The following is a 21,377-nucleotide window of genomic DNA, read 5'->3' as shown; positions in this document are numbered from 1 at the left end:
TTTTCGTAAAATAATTTATCAATGACTAAAACTAAATTTTGATAATGGTACGAGCCACTAAACGTAAAAGGCTAATTTTCTAAGCGTACGAAACGTCGTTTGAAAAATCGAAAGTGGTACATGAATCGAGTGACAACGCACGAAACATTTGAGCAAAAATTACAATTTAACTATGCACGTGAATATAATATAATATATAATTAATTATATAGATTAAATATTAATTTATATATAATAATAAATAATTAATGATTATGTCGATGATGGAAAGCTAAAACCATGTGCCAGTATTTCTTGTGTCATGCACTCGCATGAAAATAACACTAGACACGCATGCGATCGCATGAGTGTCAGTTGTAGCTCACATATATAAAATCAACCCGATCCTGGTTTCAGTGTTCACTCTATCTCTCTCACGATATATACACATATATTTATATTACAAATATTATTATTAGGATTAATATTTTTATTAATCTAATTATTATTGCTAAGAGTAATATTATTAGTATATACATAAAATACTACGACGAGGTCATGAGTGCATTATTTTCAAAACGGGTTTTTCGAGTAGGATAGGGCTAAGGAAATTATGGGTTGTAGCTATGGAGGTGATGGGTATGGTTCATGGGTATGCTCGTGAGGTCAATCTAGTGTTTATCATCTCCGTTGCGTTTACGTACCTTTCCTGCAATATTGAATCACAATATTGATACGTGAGCATTCATATCTTATCTTTTATATATTAGAAGTGTATCCATGTCTAGTGCTCGAGTATATTTGTTTATGCATGCTTGTATGCTAAATTTTATCGCTAAACAGTTTATGATGAATCACGAATTAAATACATAAATTACTGATAAAAGGTATATGATATGCATGTTTTTGGAAAGCTGGCGAAAAATCAATAACTTTTCATTTAGAAATCGCGTAATTTCGATGAACGAATTTAAAGATATGGTCAACTGAATTATGATTGACATTAATTGAATTACTTTTGAATCTGCAATTGATATTTAAACAACTTGTTTATAAGATTGAGAAATTGGATTTTTAAATATTACTAATCGAGTAAATGAATTTCTATATAAGGCACGACTCGTCTTGTTGAGCAATTGTCAAAATTGATTGTTTTATCATATTTTAAAGCCTTATAAAAACTATAGTTTAATTTTACCAGAATTGGGAAACTATGTGAAATGTTAGAATGTTTCGATTGCCATGATCATTCAACTATAGTATTGAGTCAGATTGATTTTTTGAAACGACTTTTGATAACTTTTGTATGTCGGTTTCGAGCATTAGGATTGTGATACACTATGAGCTGACCTAGCTTGATAGACATTTATTGACCAACATATGTTCTCTAGGTTGAGATCTACGGTTATTTGGTATTTCGAGTTTCGGTCACATTTCGGTGAACGACTTTATGTGCTGCTAAGGTGAGTTTTATTTGCTCCCCTTTTAATTGCTTTTGCAATCTATATTTTTGGGCTGAGAATACATGCACTTTATTTTAAACGCAATGGATACAAGTACATACTAAATTCTACACCGAGTTTGAACCGAAAATCCCTTAGCTTTGGTAACCAGTAACTGCCAGTTATAAGAACTGGTGGGCGCGAGTAGTTATATATGGATCCATAGGGCTTGACATCCTCGTCTGTTCCAGGTATAGAAACCCTAGCCTGGACTATAAAATAGACGTATGCTATTTGAGTTTAGTACATGTTGGTTTGCGTGTATTGTACATATTGGTTGCATGTATGTTAAAACAGGGGTACTTATTATATAGACGTTAAAGTTTAGTTATCAGGGTGCTCAATCTTGTAGAATATTTTGATAAACGTTTCTGGATGAAACAACTGAAATCTTGTGATCCACCTTTATATACATATTATATGAAACATTAAAACTATGAGCTCACCAACCATTGCGTTGACACTTGTTAGCATGTTTATTCTCAGGTTCCCTAGAAGTCTTCCGCTGTTTGCTTATATGTTATACAAGATTTGTGCATGGAGTCATACATGCTTTATTCGAGAAAACGTTGCATTCACAAATCATCACCATCTATCTTATTTTGACTGCATTGTCAACAGAAGTACTATTGTAAACTATTATATTACGGTGATTGTCTATATGTAGAAATCATCAGATGTCGAAAACCTTTGATTTAAATATTCATTTATGGTGTGCCTTTTCAAAAGAATGCAATGTTTACAAAATGTATCATATAGAGGTCAAATACCTCGCAATGAAATCGATGAATGACGTGTTCGTCCAAATGGATTTGGAGCGATCGTCACAGATTGAGATTAATGAGGATGAGCCAGATAACAGAATGATGGAGGCTCCTGGTTCTTCACATGCTACTGCACTGTCAGTAATTTCTCTTAAAATTGATTATAGTTTTAGTGATTTCTTTTCTAAACAGGATGAGCTCAAACATTCTGTTGTTTATAATGAACTAGATGAGGGAGAGATCCCTCACAACCTCTCTAGAGAAGAGCTGGTGCGTCTAGAGCAAGAGGAAGCAAAAGCAGCTGACGCACAGTCCGACGATTCTCCATCTGAGGATGAATCTTTTGGTCCAGAGATTACTGGGGATCTAAGTGATAGAGATGTTGATGGTTTGGTTGAAGATGTTACTCCTGAAGATTTTCCTACATATCGAAATGATAAGAATGAAGATCTTCCTGGTTTTGAGGAATTGTTTAGAACAAATGATGAACTTTTGGTTCGAAAGTGTAAAGAGAAAGAACGAACTGAAGTCCTGCCTGAAGGATTTTTGCCAGTCAAATATCATAAGGAAAGAACTGAAAAGTTGGAAGTTGATTGGAGAGATATTTTGAGAATTAGAAAATATTGTGAGAAACCAAAGCTTGAGCCAAAGTATTTGAAGATGATTAATTTGAGAAAAGGGGCGAAGGGAAGAATTCTAGCATGGGCGTACATTGAAGAATTCAATATGTTTGCAGTGAAACGAGAATTTGGTGTTGATTACTTTAAGCATGGTCATGAATTCAAATCGTTACCATATTTTGAGCTGATGCAAATTGCCAGATTGAAAATGTTATATTGTGGAATGAACGATCAATCTTCACTGTTGGTAAAGAAGATTCGAATTACGTTTAAATCAAAGGATTGGGAAGGTTTTAGACCACAGTTTCCGAGAATTAGCTACAGGGTCGATCAGAGAACCGGTGAATCTAAACGCATTGTGAAGTACAAGTGGGCAAAGACTATGAAGAAGGTACCTTTAAGGAAATTGCCTCAGAACTGGAGTCAGAGATTCAGATGGTGGTATTATGATGACCGTACAGAGGAAGCTGTGATTGTGCTTGCTAAGGTGAATGACAATGATATTGAGTGCATTCGTGTGTTGGATCCGATTTGGCTGCGAAACTGTACCGAGGCTGACATTTTCACGTTATATTATAATCGTATGATTTATCGACGCGAGAACAAGGTGCAGGCTGAACAGTATGTGAAAGTGGCTAAGCTGTGCTACTTGAACAACATGGTGATCGATCCGTACGAATGAATTGGTTGACGACTGAAGATTTTTGATATAGAACTAGGTCTTAGGGGGAGTTTGTTCGTGCATAATCCCAAGTTCTATGATTGTAATATGTTCTATTCGTTTTGTCTTTGATATTTCAGTCGTGTAAGGACTATGTCATTAATACATTGTGTTTGGTTTGATTAATGTATTGACATAAAATGGTTCGAGCTGTTTGGTTGGCAGCTCAGACCATCGACCGATGGTAGAGACCATCGGTCGAGGGACGAACACCATCGGCCGAAGGTCAGAGACCACTGGCCGATGGTCGCTGTAATGGTGTATAAATAGGGAAGTCGGGTTACATTGTTAGGTTACACACCCTATACTCACTTGCCGTCGTATTTTTCTGTTACCATTGTCCCAGACCATACCCCAACCGAATACAATCATCTAGGCGTCGATTCTATCAACATATTGTTGGTTAGATTGATCCCAAAGTGAACGACGTATTCGATTCATCCTAGTTTAGTGATTTCCGCCTCTAATCTAGGTATAACGTTTAATCTAAGGTCCTAGATCGTCTACACACCCTAAATCGTAGTTTCTGTTCATAATAAAATAAATTAATACATTTACTTATCTAAAAGAACTTCATATTTCATATCATATTAATTAATATTAACCAATATAATAAAGAGAAAACAAAGTAAACCGTAACTCTTTCTTTACGTCACGCTAACATACGCTATTTTGCCTTTTTGTGATTATTGTTGCGAAAACTTCAATTCGATTCCTTTAGTTCTATTTTCGCTCCTTTTTATCTATCGAACTTGTAAAATGTTCTCCATGCGCAAAGCGGGGCACCCTACCTCATAATTTCTATTCATAATAAATTAATACTCCCCTCGTCACAGGTTATTTGTCCCGAAATAAAAAATACACAATTTAAGAAATATCATTATTACACTGTACCTTTTTTATTATTTCCTTTTTCTAATTTTATAGGTTTACCCTGAATCAGTTAATAAGAAAATCCTCTCACTGTTTTATTTAATTAACTCATTACGGACAATATTGTAAATTTCATTAAATTTACTTTCAATATCTAAAAATGAACAATTAATTTTGGACATCGCGAAAAAAATACTGGACAATTAATTTTGAACGGAGGAGTACATATTTACTTATCTAAAAGATCCTCATATAATGACCAAACAAGTATAAGCAGATCAGCCCAGCCTAACAGTACCAAGGGTGAAGTCAGAAGTTTGATTTACTCGAGCACAAAATAGTAAAAAAAAAAAATTAGAATTTTGTTAACGACAGCCTTAAAGGTTGTCGTGCATTTTATTGTTGTACATGACGGTAATCAGTTACATTTTGACCGACGGTTATCAAATTATACAACAATATAAAGTACATTAATGATAGTTTTTAGGAGTGTCATTAACAAAATCATAAAAGATAAAATACTCTAATTATAATGAATACTACATTATAACCCGCGATTTCGCAGGCTTGTAACGTGAAATAATCATAAATTGTACTCACTCCGTCTCAACTTAATAGTCTTTATTTAATTTTTTTTTTCTTAACTTTGACTTTGAAGTTTAAATAGTTTTTTTGTGTTGAATAATACAAAAAGAAATTTGTATGCATAATTAAGTTTTATTAGCATTTTCATTTAGTATAATTTTATTAATATTATATAGGATTAATTAAAATATTATTTACAAAAAGTTGCGGGGAAAAAAAGTCGATTCATGACTATTAAAGTGAGATGGAGGTAGTATAAGATATTATAACATATGTATCTCCCTAAAAATACATGTACATACTAAATCTTCAATGAATCAATTCAAGTAGACATCTAGCCATTATATACAAGGTTGCAAAATTTGCTATTTGAAAATTAATCGGTAGATAGTTTGGAAGGATTAATTGGCAATTCGAAGATTAATCGGGAATTAATCGGATTGTACTTTATATGTTTAAATATTAAATTTCAAAAAATATATGTGTAAATATAGAAGGAAACCATAAACATAAACTTTAACAAAATTGTCTAAAATTGATTATTTTGTTCAAAAACTCTAAAATTATAGTTTAAATTCGTGTTAAAATGTTGATTAATTTTGACTTCGATTACCAAATTTGATTTTGATCCATCAATCAACGTTGACCAATTAATTGAACGGATTTTAAAATTTTGGAACAGTTACTCTTAAAAATGAGTAATCGGGGATTAATCGGAGAGTAATCGGGTTTTTTTACAAAAATGATTATATTTATATATATATATATATATATATATATATATATATATATATATATATATATATATATATATATATATATATATAAATATATATATATATATATAAAGATCAAATTGATGCAAATTATATTTATCATATAAGTATCCCTATGATAGATAATAACTTGCTCGAAAATAAAATGTATTTCATGTAGACATATAGTCGTTTACAAACATAGTTTACCAACCGGATAAGTTTAAATAGTTTTAGTGATGTAGTAAATGCTCCTAAACATGGTGTGATAATTTTGTACGTGCTCTTAAAAACGATATGGCATAACACTTGTTTGAAAGACATGCATTATTTTCTTGCAAGTAAAACAAACAAGTCAAAGACATGTGACTTCACGGGTTTTATTTAATAAATTATTAATATATAACAACAATCTTAATAAATGTTTGTAGATTCGGATCATCGGATGTTGCATATGAAATAAGTTGAAAGGACATTGAGATAAAAACAAAATGTTGTTGAAAGAGAAATAAGTAATGACTTATTTAAGCTTTTACTTTAATAAGAAAGAGGGATTGATTATTACACATTATATGATATATGAATTGATACGATGAAATTAAAATAACATGAAATAATAATCAAATTAAATTTAACATTGTTGGAACACAAAAATGCAATTCAAAATAAAATATCCGCTAAGAAGAATTAACTAAACGTTATATAGGTATAGCTTTGCATAAGTGATAAAACGACATCAATTTTTGAGGTAGTTGTGAAGTGTGAGCAGTGTCATTGATGTTTGTCTTAAAGAATGTGTTTGGATATAATCAAAGTAGAAAAACAAAAAACACATATTATATCATTGTATAAACACACAAGTATTGTAAATATTAGGGATAGCAAAAAAACCCGTACCCGATGGGAAAAGCCGATATTTTTGGGTCGCGTTCGGGCCGGGTAAATGGGTCTAGGGTCTAGTATAGGGATAGTTATTAATTTTTCCGCGAAGGGTTCGGGTATGATTTTTGACACAAACCCTATTACCCTGCCCGTATACCCGAAAAAAGACCCGAGTCCATATACCCGGGCTGTATACCCGAAAAAAGACCCAAGTCTATATACCCGGCATGTACACCCGATTACCCGGCCCGTATACCCGAAAAAGGACTCGGATACCCTTGGGATAACCCATTTATCAATAGTTCGTAAGTAAATGGGGACCCGAATACCCGTGAGGAAACCCGTTTACCCCGCTAGTTAGTAACTAAATGGGGACCCGACGGGTTCGGGTCTGGGTTTGGGACGGGTTTTTCTAATCAGGTCCGGGTTCGGGTTTACTTAAACCCAGCCCAAACCCGATCCGATGGCATCCCACATTGTAATTTACTAGCAGCAAAAGTATAAGTTTGTATGCAAATGTTTGCTCCTTCTAAACAATATATCAGATGCAGAGCTACACATATGATGATGAGGTAAGCATTTAGCATTTAATATGCATTATAAAAGCTACTAGGGTAATTATATGTATGAATTGTTGAGGTGTGGAGACATTTAAACAAAGTTGGAAATGTCGCCACAAAAGGTGAGTTAAAGTGTTGCACGGATTTTGCAGATTTCGGGTTGCGTGAAAACTGAATTCTGGGAGTTCCAGGGAGTGATGCGGCGCATCACTCAAGAGATGCGGTGCATCCATGCAGCATTTTGGCCCGAGAGTTTGTGATGCAGCGTGATTTAGTGTTTTGGCGCATTTCGGGCAATTGATGCGGAGCATCACTTGCAGATGCGGCGCATCTGGTACCTGGAAGTGAGCTGTCAGCAAGTGGTTCAACTTTTGCAAATGGAATCCGAACTTGAGTGTCCAAGTTGTCACTTTAGGTGCATGTGAGATACTTTACACCTTATTTCATGGTTGTGATCATGCCATTACAAGGATGTAAAGGTGTTCAAGTTGGCTAGTTGATAGTCTTTGATGATTCCTTGAAGTTTCTTTAAGTGTTTATGGTTTTCCTATAAATAGGCCTTAGTAACTCATTGTAATACTCACCACCACGAAATTAATCAATATAGAACACTCTTTGGTTGGCCGTGGACTAAAGCAATCGTAAACGATTGCATATAACCACGTTAAATTCCCGTGTTTTTATCATTCTTGCTAGTCTTTAATCTTTTCACTATATTTCTGTTTGTTGGAAGTGGGTTGATAATTTGGGGTTATCTAGTCTTGTTTGGGCTCACCTAGTCGGGTTTCCTAACAAGAATGCAATAGTCTCTTATATGTGACGCGAAACAATAAATAATACAAACAACATAAGTCGTTTACAAACCTATTCAACTATGTGGACCCTCAAAAAACGATACAAATCTTGTGAAAACAGTTGCCCAGCAACTACTGCTGCATCTTGGGCAGGCTTAGCACCCACCTCCCAATGCACAATTCTTTTTGTTGTTCTGTAATCAAGTGGAACAAAAAATCATGAAGTACATGTGAGAGGTTATTAAATAGTCTTACCAACATAGCCACAAGTACTCTTAAATTTCACTATAGAATTAGTTGTGATAGTGGAATATCATAGTTTAAAGAGGTCAGAATGAACAATGAGCTCAAACAAAACATTAAGCTCAAACGAAGAATTTATTCACTAAATAGGAGAACCAATCCTCAACTTAGAGTAAGTAGTTAAGAAACAACGTGGACTCCTAGTAAGACACTAGGAGAACCACCAACAAAAATTACAATGGCTTGATAAGCCAATCATTCCATTTTACATTACATTTGCTTCTACTATCTAACCAATTAAACGAGTACAAGCGAATAGAATCAAAAATACAATCTTTCTTCATTTTGTTGGAGTTAAACAACACATCGTTACGCCATTTCCACAAATGCCACAACAAGCACGCAACAATCACGAACAAATAATCCTTAGAAGTGGTAGAGGTATGCCAAACATCGAACCATTCTAACCACTCGTTCCAACCATGAAACACGGGGATCGGGATGTTGCACCAAACTCTAACTTTGCGCCAAAGATCCAACGCAACCGAGCACTCAAACATAATACGATCCATCTATTTAACCTGACCACTACAAGATATACAACCAATGGATTCGATCTCTAAAACCTCTTGCCGAAAGGTTAAGCCTCGTGGTAGCCTATTTAAAGCAACCCGCCAAATAAATATGTTCACTTTTCTTGGAAGGATACGACACCAACGCGTAGTGATGCCATTGCTTAGGAGATAAATCGAGTCGAGATGTTTACGGGTATCACTAATGCTATAACCATCATCCTTGGATAAAGACCACTCAAATGAATCCAATGTTAAAATAATGATGGTTGGTGGATTAGTAATAAATTAGACGAGTTGATGGTTGGTGGCATGCGCGTACAAGTTGTGATATGTTTTTTTTTTTTTTGACTTTGGCAACCATAGTATCTGCATAATCTCACCTACTCTCCTTTTATGTAGTATAAATATGAGCCTTTAGCAAGCTCATTCAATCATCCCAAAAATCATTCTTTCTTTCTTCATTGTATACTAATAATTAAATAGAGAGTTTGTGAGTAATCTCCTAATTACAAGAGATATAAAGATTTGTGCTTATCCTTGTAATTAGAGAGAAGTGTAATTCCTGTTATTCTTATTAGTGAAGTGTTTCTTTCCTTGCCCGTAGTTTTTACCCTATTGGGGTTTTCCACGTTAAATCTTGGTGTTCCTTTATTGTCATTATTTCGAGTATTATTAGCGGTTTGTTATAATTCGGTGTCGCTTTTCTTAACAAGTGGTATCAGAGCTAAGGTTCTAATATTTAGTGTGTATTAATTTACTTATCGTATGCTCTGTGGTTGCCACGGGAGTGGATCGTCCACATCAGAAAATAAGTAAGATTAATTTCACTCGATAAAAGTTTCTGGGTACTATTTCTCAGAAAAATAGTATTGTCGAAAAGAAGATTGTGATTATAGCAATGTCTTCAAAATTTGAAACTGAAAAGTTCAACGGGAGTAACTTCTCGTTATGGAAACTAAAGATGAAAGCTATCCTGAGAAAGGATAAGTGTTTGGCGGCCATTAGTGGACGGTCCGCCGAAGTCACTGATGAAAAATGGGAAGAGATGGACGGCCAGGCTATCGCAAATCTTCATCTGGCACTAGCAGATGTCGTTTTGTCTAGCATTGAAGAAAATAAGACGGCGAAAGAGATTTGGGATCACCTCGTAAAATTGTACGAGACCAAATCACTCCACAACAAGATATTCCATAAGAAGAAACTTTATGCGCTACGCATGAATGAATCTACTTCAGTTAATGAGCACATTAATTCTTTGAATACTCTATTTTCTCAACTCACTTCATTAAGTTGCAATATAGAGCCAAAAGAACGTGCTGAACTTTTACTTCACAATCTACCTGATTCGTATGATCAACTCATTATTAACATAACTAATAATGTTTTCTCGGAGTATCTAGTCTATGATGAAGTTGCGGCTGCTATTCTAGAAGAAGAAAATCGGCGCAATAACAAGGAGGACAAACAGGCCAGTTCACGACAAGTGGAGGCCTTGGTGGTGTCAGGGGGGAGATCAACGGAACGTGGCCCAAGTGGGAGTCACAATCATGGTAAACCGAAGTCAAAAAAGAAGAAGACCTATACATGCTACAATTGTGGCAAGAAAGGTTACCTGAAGAAGGATTGTCGAAGTTTAAATAACTCAAATCCTCAAGGAAATATTGCAAGCACTTCAGATGATGGGACTACTTTGGTTAGTGAGGCAGTGGTAGCAAATGAAGGCAGAAAGACATTTGTTGATGTCTGGTTATTTGACTCGGGAGATACTTTTCACATGACCACTAGAAGAGAATGGTTCAAATAATATGAACGTATCTCAGGAGGATCTGTATACAGTTGCAATGATCATGAACTAAAGATCATTAGAATTGGAGATATCGTTTTGAAGATTTATGATGGTACAGTTCGTACTATTCAAGGTGTACGACACGTGGAGGGTTTGAAGAAGAACTTATTGTCTTTAGGACAATTAGATGATCTTGGTTGTAAGATGGTGATACATGAGAAGATCATGATAATCAAGAAAGGCGCGGTTGTACTTATGAAAGGAGAAAAGGTGGGTGCTAATTTATACATTCTGAAAGGCGAGACGGTACAGGAATCGGAAGCATCTGTTGCTTCGAATAGTTCAAGTGATAAAGTTGCTATGACATGGCATCAAAAGCTTGGACACATGTCTGAGTAAGGTATGAAGATTCTTGTTGAAAGAAATCTTATTCCTGGTCTTACAAAGGTATCGCTACCTTTCTGTGAGCATTGTGTAATCAGCAAGAGCATCGCCTGAAGTTTAACACATCAAATTCTAAAAGTAAATTAATTCTAGAATTGGTTCACTCTGATGTGTGGCAAGCACCAGTTCAATCCCTAGGAGGAGCAAAGTATTTTGTATCATTTATTGATAATTACACTAGGAGATGTTGGGTGTACCTAATCAAGAGAAAGGCGGATGTGTTTAAAGTTTTCAAAGTTTACAAAGCGCGGGTTGAACTTGAATCTGGTAAAAAGATTAAGTGTTTAAGGACTGATAATGGAGGAGAATACACTGGTGCTGAATTTGATAAGTTCTGCAAACAAGAAGGTATCAAAAGGCAGTTCACGACGGCATACACTCCTCAACAAAACAGAGTGGCAGAGCGGATGAACAGAACCTTGTTAGATAGAACAAGGGCGATGTTGGCAACTGCAAGCTTGGAGAAATAATTCTGGGCAGAAGCAATAAGTACTGCCTGTTACGTGATAAATCGGTCACCATCAACTGCAATTGAGTTGAAATCACCGATGGAAATGTGGACTGGAAAACCAGTTAATTATTCTGACCTTCATGTATTTGGAAGTCCTGTGTACGCAATTTACAATTCTCAAGAAACGACAAAGTTGGATCCGAAGTCCAGAAAGTGTTTGTTCTTGGGGTATGATGATGGAGTTAAGGGGTATCGCTTGTGGGACCCCACTGCCCACAAAGTAGTCATCAGCAGAGATGTTGTCTTTACAGAAGATAAAGATCTTGAAGATGATAGAACTTTAAAAGAAACTATACCGATACAGGTGGGTAATGAATTTTACAAAGATTCTTCTGAAGCAGTACCAGAGCACGATGAAAATCAAGTAGTCGTTGATGAAGCTCCAGCGACTCGTATTTCTAATTGGGAAAGAAAATGTCCAGGGTGGCACTCAGATTATATTATGGAAAGCAATGTTGCATATTGTCTTCTAACAGAGGAAGGAGAACCAACAACTCTTCGCGAGACACTGAATCATTCAGATGCATCTCAGTGGATGACAGCTATGCAGGAAGAAATTGAAGCTCTTCATAAAAATAAAACATGGGAACTTGTGTCATTTCCGAAAGGTTGAAAACCTATTGGAAATAAATGGGTGTATAAGATCAAACGAAATGGCGATGATCAAGTGGAGCGGTATCGTGCAAGACTGGTGGTTAAAGGATATGCTCAGAAAGAAGGTAAAGACTTTAATGAAATATTTTCTCCTGTGGTTCGACTTACAACAATTCGAGTAGTTATAGCGATGTGTGCTACATTTGATTTGCATCTAGAGCAGCTAGATGTGAAAACTGCATTTCTTCATGGAAATCTTGAAGAAGAAATTTATATGCTTCAACCAAAAGGTTTTGAACTACAAGGAAAAAAGAACTTAGTTTGCAGGTTAAAGAAATCTCTGTATGGTCTCAAACAGGCGCCGAGATGTTGGTACAAGAGATTTGATTCTTTCATAATGAGTCTTGAATATAACAGACTTTATGCAGACCCTTGTGCATATTTCAAGAGGTTTGGGGACAATGATTTTGTCATTTTGCTGTTATATGTAGACGACATGTTGGTTGCAGGCCCCAACAAAGATCGTATTAATAAGCTGAAGGCTCAATTGGCTAGGGAGTTTGAAATGAAAGACTTGGGTGCTGCAAACAAGATTCTAGGGATGCAAATTCATCGAGACAGAGATAATAGGAAGATTTGGCTTTCTCAAAAGAATTATTTGAAGAAAGTCTTGCAGCGCTTCAATATGCAAGATAGTAAGCCAATCTCAATCTCACTTCCTACTAATCTCAAGTTATCCTCCGTTATGTGTCCTAGCAGTGAATACGAGAGGAAGGAGATGTCTCGCGTATCGTATGCATCAGCAGTGGAAGTTTAATGTTCGCAATGATATGTACAAGACCAGACATTGCACATGCAGTGGGAGTAGTTAGTCAGCACATGGCGAATCCTGGTAAAGAGCATTGGAATGCGGTAAAGAGGATCCTTAAATACATCAAGGGAACCTTAGATGTTGCATTATGTTATGGGGAACCGAAATTTATTGCCAAAGGGTATGTTGATTCAGATTATGCGGGTGATATCGATAAAAGTAAATCTACCACCGCGTATGTTTTTACACTTTGTGGTGGAATAGTAAGCTGGGTTTCAAAACTGCAGTCAATTATGGCGACGTCAACAACAGAGGCAGAATATGTAGCAGCTACTCAAGCTACTAAAGAGGCAGTATGGTTGAAGATGTTGTTGGAGGAACTCGAACACAAACAAAAGAATATAACTCTATTTTGTGACAACCAGAGTGCCTTGCATCTTGCAAGGAATCCGGCATTTCATTCAAAGACAAAGCATATACGAGTTCAGTATCACTTCGTTCGTGAGAAAGTGGAAGAAGGAACAGTGGATATGCAGAAAATTCATACTGATAAAAATGTGGCTGATTTTCTAACAACGACAATCAACCGTGACAAGTTTGTTTGGTGTCGTTCCTCGTGCGGCCTAGCGGAAACGTAAGCAACATCAATGGCAATGAAGGATTATCGTATGAAGATTAATTGGGCTTCAATCGAATCTTCAAATGGGAGATTGTTAAAATAATAATGGTTGGTGGATGTGACGATCGCTCCAAATCCATATGGACGAACACGTCATTCATTGATTTCATTGCGAGGTATTTGACCTCTATATGATACGTTTTGTAAACATTGCATTCTTTTGAAAAGGCACACCATAAATGAATATTTAAATCAAAGGTTTTCGACATATGATGATTTCTACATATAGACAATCACCATAAATAATAGTTTACAACAGTATTTCCGTTGACAATGCAGTCAAAATAAGATACATGGTGATGATTTGGTGAATGCAACGTTTCCTTGAAAAATATGTCATGTAAGACTCCATACGCATAGCTTGTCTAACATCTAAGCAAACAGCGGAAGACTTCTAGGGAACCTGAGAATAAACATGCTAACAAGTGTCAACACAAAGGTTGGTGAGTTCATAGTTTTAATGTTTTGCATAATCTGTACATAAAGGTGGATCACAAGATTTCAGTTGTTTCATCCATAAACGTTTATCAAAATATTCTACGAAATTGAGCACCCTGGTAACTAAACTTAACGTATATATAATTTATACCCTTTGTATAATCATCTTAATAATACACGCAAACCAACGTGTACGCTTCTCAAATAGCATACGTCCGTTAAAAGGCTAGTGCTCTAGCTCGGACGGGGATATCAAGCCCTATGGATCCATATACTGTTATGCGCGCCCAACATTCCATATCCTATGTACTGGCAGCTACTAGTTACCAAAGCTAAGGGATTTTCGGTTCAAACTCAGTGTAGAATTTAGTATGTACTTGTATCCATTGCATTTAAAATAAATTGCATGTATTCTCAGCTCAAAATATAGATTGCAAAAGCAATTAAAAAGGAAGCAATGAAACTCACCTTAGCAGCATATAAAGTCGTTCACCAAAATGTGATCGAAACACGGATTACCAAATAACCGTAGATCTCAACCTAGAGAACATATGTTGGTCAATAAATGTCTATCAAGCTAGGTCAGGTCATAGTGTATCACAATCCTAATGCTCGATATTGACATACAAAAGTTATCCAATGTTGTTTCAAAAAGTCAATTTTGACAATAGTTTAACAAAACGAGACGTACCTTATATAAGGATTCATTTACTCGGTTGGTAATATTCAAAAATCCAATTTATCAATCTCGTAAACAAGTTCTTTAAATCTTAATTGTAGATTCAAAAGCAATTTCAATTAACTTCAATCATAATTCAGTTGCTCATATCTTTTAATCCGTTCATCGAAATTATTCGATATCTAAATGAAAAGTTATTGATTTTTCGTCAGCTTTCCAAAAACATGTATATGATATACCTTTTACCAGTAATATATGTATTTAATTCGTGGTACATCATAAACTGTTTAGCGACAAAATTTAGCATACAAGCATGTATAAATATATATACTCGAGCACTAGTCATGGATACACTATTAATATATAAAATATAAAATATAAATGCTTACGTATCAATATTGTGATTCAATATTTTAGAAAAGTACGTAGACGTAACGAAAATGATAAACACTAGGTTTGATTCACAAATATACCCCCGAACATTACCCATAACCTCCTTGGCAATAACCCATAATTTCCTTAACTCTGCCCCGCTCGTAAAACCCGTTTTTAAATTACTCGAACAGCACTCCGTCGTAGTATTTTATGTATAATACTAATAATAATAAGATTAATAATAATGTTAATCTTAATATTAATTTTAATAATAATAATAAATATTAATAAAATAAATAACAGAGGGAGGTATGTGTGTGTGTCAAATGCCAGAACTCGATCGCGTTTTATAATGTTTCCTGAATCTTGATCCCATGCGATCGCATGGGTAATGTGGGTTAGTGCCATGCGATCGCATGGCCAGCTGTTTGGCACCCAATCTGTTTTGTTATCATTCTGTCGACATATTTATATATATTATATATAATATATATATATATATAATTTAAATAATTAATTATATATTATATTAAATTCACGTGCATAGTTGACTTGTAATTTTCGTCCCGATAATTCGTACGTTGTCACTTGACTTATGCCCCGGTTCCGGTTTCTCGAACGCATTTTCGTATGCTTAGAAAACTATCACTTTACGTTTCGTGACTTGTACCTTTGTCAAAATATCGTCTTAAATTATCAATAAACTATACCACTCGAGGTATAACCTATACATTTGAGTGTTTTGGTCATTTACATCTATAAATCATCGTCTCGCTATTTGTTAATATATATATATATATATATATATATATATATATATATATATACATACATTTTCATTTTGAAATAGTGTTTCACTGTAGCAATTCACTGTAGCAAAGTAAATTTTACTGTAACAAATAGTGATTTTTGAAAACACTGTAGCATTTTGGGTACTGTAGCAATTTGAAAATACTGTAGCAAATTAGTGTTTTACTGGTTTATCTTAAATGCTTTTGTTAACTTATCTAAATATCAATCGAATCAATAAACGAATGTTACTATCGTTTACTAAATAACTTGAAATTATATATATGTAAATATACATAAATCAGTTTTTAAATACACATTGGAAGTTATTTATAATTAATTTTAATAATAAATATTTCAACTTATCATATATATTCAAATAGATATTTAAATCAATAAGTTTAATGTACGGCATCAAACAATTATTAAATTGTTACTTTTTCAAGTTATAGTATATATGTATCTATTTACATATAATTGTTCGTGAATCGTCGAAAACAACCGAAGGGTATTTAAATATATAAAAGTAGTTCAAAAATTTTGAGATTCATTTTTACAGACTTTGCTTATCGTGTCGGAAATGTTAATCATACAAAGATTAAGTTTAAATTTGGTCAGAAATTTCCGGGTCATCACAGTGGATTAGTAATAAATTAGACAAGTTGATGGTTGGTGGCATGCGCGTACAAGTTGTGATATTTTTTTTTTTTTGACGTTGGCAACCATAGTATCTGCATAATCTCACCTACTCTCCTTTTATGTAGTATAAATATGAGCCTTTAGCAAGCTCATTCAATCATCCAAAAAAATCATTCTTTCTTTCTTCATTGTATACTAATAATTAAATAGAGAGTTTGTGAGTAATCTCCTAATTACAAGAGATATAAAGATTTGTGCTTATCCTTGTAATTAGAGAGAAGTGTAATTCCTATTATTCTTATTAGTGAAGTGTTTCTTTCTTTGCCCGTGGTTTTTACCCTATTGGGGTTTTCCACGTTAAATCTTGGTGTTCCTTTATTGTCATTATTTCGAGTATTATTAGCGGTTTGCTATAATTCGGTGTCGCTTTTCTTAACATCCAATGTATCCGATACTGTAATCGGACCAATATGGTTGATCAAACGACAAACTAAGTCCTCGTATCTATATATCAAAATAAGACTAAAAAATTTTATTTATGACCTTATTAATAAGACTAAAAATAATAATACTGTAACAATTTATATTTATGACACTTCATATCTATATATCAAAATAATAATTTTATTTTAACTAGTAATTTTTAATATATTAATATTACATGTTATTGTTTATGAAATCTTATAATTTATATTATGTAATAACTTATATTGCATAATAATTTCTTATTTATATATAACACAATATACAAACAATAAATATTAATAGAAATCACATATATACATATAGATTATAATATCATGTATATATTTGTATACATTCGTTTTTATTGTACTTGATTATTCTGTTACTTATTTTAATTCTAATTAAGTAAAGTGTATTATTTATGTAAAATACTATAGATAATCAAATATTTTTTTTAAATAATTATATTTACATATTAATTTACAAACAATAGTTCATGAATCGTCGAGCACGGTCAAAGGGTAATTGATTACATGAATATAAATTCCAAAATTTTTGAGACTTAACATTACAGACTTTGCTTATCGTGTCGAAATCATTTAAAGATTAAGTTTAAATTTGATCGGAAACTTCCGGGTTGTCACAGGCATGGCTTTTCTTGCCCATGTTGTTGATACTCGAGATGAGCCACCATCCATTCGTGAAATTCCGGTGGTAAGTGAATTTGAAGACGTTTTTTCGGATGAGTTACCGGGTGTTCCGGCGGAAAGACAAGTTGAATTTCGCATTGAGTTGGTTCCGGGGGCTACCCCCATTGCTAAAACTCCTTATCGTTTAGCACCAACGGAAATGCAAGAGTTGTTAAATCAAACCCAAGAGTTGCTTGAGAAGATTTTTATTCGACCGAGTGCTTCGCCATGGGGCGCTCCCGTTTTATTCGTAAAGAAGAAGGATGGTAGTATGCGGATGTGCATCGATTATCGGGAGTTGAACAAAGTGATGATCAAGAATCGTTATCCATTACCTAGGATTGACGATTTGTTTGACCAACTCCAAGGTGCAACATATTTCTCTAAAATCGACCTACGGTCCGGCTATCACCAAATGCGGGTTCGCGAGGAAGATATTGAGAAAACGGCTTTTCGAACACGTTATGGGCATTTTGAGTTTGTAGTTATGCCTTTTGGTCTTACGAATGCACCGACGGCATTCATGGATCTTATGAACCGAGTGTGCCAACCTATGTTGGACAAGTCAGTAATTGTGTTCATTGACGACATACTTGTCTATTCAAAGAGTATGAAGGAACATGAACATCATTTGCGGTGTGTGTTAAAGATGTTGCGGAAGGAGAAGTTGTATGCTAAATTCTCCAAATGTGAATTTTGGCTAAGGGAAGTTCAATTCCTTGGCCACATTGTGAACAAAGATGGTATTCAAGTAGATCCGGGGAAAATAGAGACGGTGAAGAGTTGGGGACGACCGACTACGCCTACGGAAATCCGAAGTTTTCTCGGATTGGCCGGTTATTATCGTCGGTTTATCCAAGACTTTTCTAAGATCGCTTCTCCATTGACGAAATTGACGAGAAAGAACGCAAGATTTAATTGGGAGAACGAGCAAGAAATTGCTTTTCAATTGTTAAAAGAGAAGTTATGTCAAGCTCCGGTGTTAGTGTTGTCGGAAGGGTTAGAAGACATGACGGTTTATTGTGATGCTTCTTTAAATGGGCTCGGGTGTGTTCTAATGCAAAGGGGTAAAGTCATCGCTTATGCCTCTCGACAATTAAAGGAACACGAGACGAGATATTCGACTCACGATCTTGAGTTGGCGGCGGTTGTGCATGCGTTAAAAATTTGGCGCCATTACTTGTATGGTGTCAAGTGTACGATTTATTCGGATCACAAGAGTTTGAAACATCTTTCTGATCAAAGAGATTTGAATTATCGTCAACGTAGATGGATGGATGTTGTGAAAGACTATGATTGTGAAATACTTTATCATCCGGGTAAGGCGAATGTGGTGGCGGATGCATTAAGTCGAAAGAGTCAACATTCGGCGATACGAGTAGGATCGTTACGCGTGATTATTACTAACGATTTTCTTGTAAAGCTTGGCGAGACTCAAATCGAAGCTTTTGTTAACAATAAGCATGAGGAACGAATCGTGGGACAAACGGAGTTTATTACCTTAGGTCCGCATGGTTTGTTATCTTTTCAAGGAAGAGTATGGGTGCCTAAAATGGGAGATTTCCGACGAGTGCTACTTGATGAAGCACATAAGTCAAAGTATTCCATTCATCCGGGTGCAACGAAGATGTATCTTGATTTGAGGAAGGATTATTGGTGGCCGGGCATGAAACGTGATGTTGTAAAATATGTTGAACAATGTGTTACATGTTTTCAAGTTAAGGCCGAGCACCAAAAGCCGTATGGTAAGTTGCAACCGTTAGAAATACCAAAATGGAAATGGGAGCACATTACCATGGATTTCATTACAAAGTTACCTAAGACGGCGAGAACCCAATTTGATACTATTTGGGTGATAGTTGACCGATTGATGAAAAGTGCTTTGTTTCTTCCCATTCGGGAAGCGATATCTTCGGAGACCTTGGCTAAGTTGTTTATCAAGGAAGTAATCTCTCGACATGGGGTTCCTATATCTATCATTTCGGATCGAGATACCCGTTTCACATCTCGGTTTTGGGAGAAGTTTCATGAAGATATGGGTACACAATTAAAATTGAGCACGGCGTACCATCCTCAAACGGAAGGTCAAACCGAACGTACGAATCAAACTTTGGAGGATATGTTACGGGTGTGTATTATTGATTTCGGTGGTAGTTGGGATGAGCACTTACCTTTGGTAGAATTCTCGTACAATAATAGTTATCATACTAGTATCGGGATGCCACCTTATGAGATGCTTTATGGGCGGAGGTGTCGAACTCCGATTTGTTGGGGTGAAGTGGGACAAAAGGAAATCGGGAGTACCGATTTGGTTTTAGAAACGATTAGCAAGATTGATATGATTCGGACTCATTTGAAAAAGGCCCAAGATAGACAAAAATCTTAGGCCGATAAGCGAAGACGACAAATTGAGTTCCAAGAAGGTGACATGGTGATGCTTAAAGTTTCGCCATGGAAAGGTGTTATTCGGTTTCGAAAACGGGGAAAGTTAGCTCCTCGGTTTATTGGGCCATTCAAGGTTTTAGCTCGTGTTGGTGAAGTCGAGTATCGTTTGGAATTACCCGAAGAGCTTGCAGGGATCCATAATACATTTCATGTTTCCCATCTCCGTAAGTGTCTTGCAGATGATTCATCTTGGGTACCTTTGGACGAGATCGAGCTAAACAATAAGTTAGAGTATATTGAGGAGCCGATTATTATACTCGATGAGAAAGTCAAAAGGTTGAGAAATAAAGAGGTGAGAACTTTTAAAGTTCAATGGCGTCGTAGTAAAGGTTTCGAGTTTACTTGGGAGCCCGAAGAATTCGTATTGGTTTACCTTCCCTCTTGTCATGCGGCTTGGATCGCGAGGATGCACTCTGATTCTAGTGGGGGAGAGTTGTAAGAACCGAATAATTATTGTACAGCAGTGTAAATAGGGTACATAAAGTGTGGGTGACCTTGTGTATTTAAACAGAGGTCAGAGCCTGTTCTGAGCTTGGTGCGCTCAGCGCACACCTAAGGTGCGCGTGGCGCACTATTTACTGTAGCCGGGTTCTGCTTATTTTAATCAGATATTTTGATGGGCTTTTTGGTAATTTCACTTGTAGATGAGTTTAAGGCCAGTAGGTCAGATCTTGGGGTGTCATTCACTCCATTTCCAACAACCTTATCCTATCCACTTCAATTTTAGAGAGAGAGAGAGAGTGTGAGATTCTTGTGTGAGAAAGCTCAAACAAAGGAAGAAGGAGCTAGTTTTGAGTCTTAGCTCGAGTTATAAAGTTGTTCATCTCCTCTCTAGCTACGTTTTGGTTGTAGTGGTATGTTCTAACTTGAATTTCCTTACTTTGATTTATGTATGGGTTAGGGTTTGGGTAAATGAAGAACATAAAACCCATATTTGATGATTTTGGGTGTTCTTGGGTAAGATTGAGTCATGAGGACTCAAGAATGACTAACCTAGAATTTCAAAAGGATGAATGGGTTTATGAGTCATAATTAGTTAGTTAATTACTAGCACACCTAGTTATTAATGTAAATGGGTGTCATTAGGTTAGTGGATAACCCGAAATGGGTGTGTTGGTTTTAAAATGGTCAAGTGTGTAATAATTGACCTAGTTGGGAAAGATGGGTATGAAATACCCTA

The sequence above is a fragment of the Rutidosis leptorrhynchoides genome, chromosome 4 (genome assembly GCF_046630445.1).
Source record: "Rutidosis leptorrhynchoides isolate AG116_Rl617_1_P2 chromosome 4, CSIRO_AGI_Rlap_v1, whole genome shotgun sequence".
Lineage (NCBI taxonomy): Eukaryota > Viridiplantae > Streptophyta > Magnoliopsida > Asterales > Asteraceae > Rutidosis > Rutidosis leptorrhynchoides.
This window is presented reverse-complemented; position numbering follows the sequence as displayed.